Raw genomic sequence first — 4,174 nt, forward strand, 5'->3', positions numbered from 1 at the left:
GCTGCCGGAGCCTCTAGCCTTCTGCGCATACCCCCGTCGCCGGGACCGAGTCTGGCCTCTGCTGCCCCGCGGGGAGGGAACCGGGCGGGGCGCCACCCACTCCGCCCCAGCCCGCCCTCCTGCCTGCTGGAGTGGGACCACTCTTAGCCCGCGGACCAGCACCCCAGACCTTCTCTCTGTGGTTTCTCCATTCAACCATCACCCCTAGACAGCCATGGGGCGGGCCCTATTCTGGGCTCTGAAATCAGGCTGGGACTGAGACCCGGGGGCTTGATCTTGGGGCACAGAGGATGGGCCCCTTAAGCAGGATACAGAGCTCTGAGGTGGCCTCCCCAAGGCCAGCCTGTAGTCCCAGGCCATCCTCACCAGTCCTCTTCCCCTTCCTGCCTCCTCCTCCCAGAAGCCCTCCTGTGCTTCTTAGGCAGCGCTGGTCAGATCCTCAAACACAACCGGAGTGCCCACACTGTCCCAGGCCCCCGGGGGACTCCCGCACTCGGAGGTGGCACTGGGGGAGGCAGTGCCTCTCCGCCGCAGCATCACTGAAGGTGATCCCCACCGGGGGACAGGGAAGCTTCGTGGACAGGGCAACTTTATGGACAGGACAAGCAGGTGTTTGCTAGATGGAGTGCGGTCCACTGGAGCAGGCAGTGTAAACAAAGGCCTTCGGCCAAATCCAAAGGCCAGGTAGTGTTGGGACCAGAGGGCGGCGCTGGGGCTTTGACTGAGAGAAGCCAAGACTGGCTGCAGGGGCACTGGGGAGCCATGGAGGGCTTTCAGCAGGAAGTGTCCCAGTCAGACCTGCCTGTTAAGCACTGGCTGGAACAGAGTGCGTAGATGGGTTAGGTCCAGGAATAGCTCAGTCTCTAGCTCTTAAGCAAGAGGGAGATTCAGACCAACCAGTAAACAGATAGACAGACAGACCAAGGCCCAGGAGGCGGTAGGCAGCCCACCCACCTCGACTTCTTTTTCCCAGGGCTTTGTGTGTCCAGGCTGCTCACCCCTGTGTCTCATCAAGGCCCCTCCTGTCTCTCTACTCCCTAGTGTCTGGGGCAGCCCCACCTGACTCTCACCTGTGTCTCTCGGGCCGAGTCTCAGGCAGACACACAGCCCCCTTGGCCTTCCCGGACAGATGCTGGACCCCCTACCTGGAGCGGCGGGGGGCCGAGGCTAGCAGAGAGCCTCAGGAAGGAGCATGGACTTGGTGCCCTCGTGGTGGGCCGTACCAGACCCCTAAGCACTCAGGGCTGGAGGTGCGCAGAGGAGAGAGTAACTGTCCAGGGAGCAGGGAGGGGACTCAGGGCCAGGAGTAGATCTTTAGTGGCTCAAGCAGGAGGGAAACCTTGCCGACAGGTGGGACGGACAAGTTCGCAAGCAAGAGAGGGGCAAGGGGAAGCTTGGCTGCTGCCTTGGGGGTCCAAGGCTGCGGATGGGCCGGGCCAGGCCTCGAGCCACAGGCCCTGGGGCGGGTGAGGAGCCCCAGGAGGTGGTGGAGTGGGTGAGATTCTTTGAGCTGTGCCTTCAAAGGGACCCTCTGCCTGCTGCTGTGGAGCTGCAGCCTGGCCAGGGTGGGCAGCGCAGCAAGGAGGCTGGCACCACAGCCTAGGGCCGGGGAACAAGCCAGCAGTTGTTTCGGAGGAAAGAGGGACGTGACGGAATGAGGGGAGTGGGGCTAGGCCGCCCCCAGGTTTCTGGCTTCAGAAACTCAGACGGCCGGCCTTCAGGAGACCAGGGCCCACTGCCTCTCCGTCCCCTGCCCACGGGCCAGCAACTCCATGGCAGGAAGGTGTAGGCGGTGGGGCAACTGTAAAGGAGAAGTGGGCCTGGGGTGGGGGTGTGGGTGTAAGTGTGGGTGTGTGTTGAGGGGGTGGGGGAGCCAGGAGCCGGCACAGGAGCCAGGGCAGGGCAGGCCCTCCTGGGGGGCAGAGGGGCAGGGGCAAGACTAGAAGACTGGGTCCCCCTCCCCACCCCATCACTACTGATGCCGCTATTACCTGTTAGCCGTGGGACTGCCGAGCCCTTAATAGTGTCAGGCATCTCTTCTAACCTCTGTGTGTGTGTGCTCTTGGCGACCCCATGGACTGCAGCCTCCCAGGCTCCTCTGTCCTTGGGATTTCCACGAATGCTGGAGTGGGTTGCCGTGCCCTCTTCCATCCAGGGGCTCTTCCTGACCCAGGGATCGAAACAGCATCTCTTGTGTCTCCTGCCTTGGCAGGCTTGATCTTTACCTCTGTGCCACCTGGGCAGCCCCTTCTTAGAAGCTGAGTGCCGAACAATTGGGCAGAGGGAGCTGAGTCTCAGGAACCTTGGGGAGAACCTATGCCTTGGGGACAGGAGGGCCGGGTCTGGGGTCGTGTACACAAGCCACCCCTGCACAGGCGGCCCTGGGCCTCTGTCTTCCCGCAGCCGCTCTGACCCTGGTGGAGAGCAGAGGAGGTGACCGGCAGGGCCTCAGGCCATTCGGGGAGAGTGGCGCCTGGTGGTGCAGGCCTCCTGGAAGGAAAGAGGTCCTCACTGAACACGCAGGCTTCCTGGGCGCCTCCTGCGTGCCTGCAGAGGCGGGGGCTGGGGACAGAGCTGGCGACAGGACTCATGTGGATGGAGCCTGCGGGGGGCCTGACTCCAAACCTTTTCACTTGTGCTTCCTAAATAGGGAAGCCGGGAGACCTTGAATCTCTGTTCGGATGACTTAGGGGTTAAGAAATTTCGGGACTTTCCTGATAGGCCAGTGGTTGAGACTCTGAGCTTCCACTGTAGGGGGCACAGGGTTGAATTTCTGGTCAGGGAACTAAGATCCTACATGTTACGTGCTGCCACAAAAAAAAAAAAAAAAAAGAGAGAGAGAGAAATTTCACTATCAGACCATATGGTAGAAGTTTATTCCTCAATGTATTTTTTCATATCCTCTGAAGTCAAATTTATTACTTTTAAAAATTTACCATCTGTATCACTTTTTAACTGTGAGATATGACCAAGAGGGAGGAGTTAAGCTTCTAAAATCAAATGTGGTTCAAGCAAATGTCCCCTGTGCTCTCAACAGCTTTTATTTTAACTTGGTATCATTACTCTATGTATCTGCAAGTAGAAAATTAGGGACTTTGTTGCTGAAAAACCCTTCTAATTGAATCTATTAGTGTTCTCAAGTTTTAATTCACCGAGTTTTTTTTAAAAAATATGATTAATTTGAGTCTGTCAGGGAAAACAGTCTCCTTTGATCTGTGTCCCCCAAAATACCCCCCAAAACACCCTCCCCATGGTTCTGACACAGGTGCTATCATGATGTCATTTTCTTTTCAGATGGGGAAATAGGGACTGTGAGGGGCAGAGGGATGACCCTGCACCTACGGGGGGGCCTGGGGTCTGTGTCCAGTTGAGCATGAAGTGTGGCCTGTGCCTTTCAAGCCTCAAAGACAGGATGGGGAAGTAAGGACATTCTGCCTGGTGGACAAGCTCAGTGTCAGAGGTGTGGATAGGGGAGGCCCCAGGGGCAGAGAGCCCCAGCCCCCAGATCTTGATGTGAAAGCGCTCTGAGACCTGGGATGCCTGTGTTCTTTACTTAAAAACTAGTTTTATTTGTAATTTTGTGAGTAATATCTGAACATGTTCTCAGGGAAAAAAACCCTCACACAATACCGAAGTCGATGAGTAAGAAGGGGCATTTCTCTGCCGTTCCCTAGAGGGGGTCTGTTTTCACTTTGTTGAAGCCTTCCATCCCAGTCTTACTTTTACGCCTTTACATTCTCGGGTACGTGCATTGAGAAAATCAGGTTTTGTGTTTCATAGGGAGAGGGGCCACGGGCTGCGAGCTGACCTGTCGGTCTGAGTGCTTGTGTTGGCTCTCTCGTGTCGTCTTCTTTTTTGGGGCCAAACCACGTGACATGCAAGATCTTAGTTTCCTGACCAGGGATCCAATTTAGGTCCCGGCAGTGAAGGCATGGAGCCCTAACCGCTGGACCACCGGGGAATTCTGTCTCACTCCATCTCATTTTGTCACAGCGGCCAGAGCCCCCCGAGTCGAGATTCTCTTTGCCTTTCTTTGTTCATTTTTGGGCTGCCCCAGGTCTTCACTACTGTGAGAGGCTTCCTCTAGTTGCGGTGTGCGGGCTTCTCATTGCGGCGGCTTCTCTTTTTTGTGGAGCAAGGGCTCAGTACTTGTGGGATGCAGGCTTAGTTACTC

The sequence above is a fragment of the Capricornis sumatraensis genome, chromosome 4 (assembly GCF_032405125.1).
Source record: "Capricornis sumatraensis isolate serow.1 chromosome 4, serow.2, whole genome shotgun sequence".
In the NCBI taxonomy this organism is placed as follows: domain Eukaryota; kingdom Metazoa; phylum Chordata; class Mammalia; order Artiodactyla; family Bovidae; genus Capricornis; species Capricornis sumatraensis.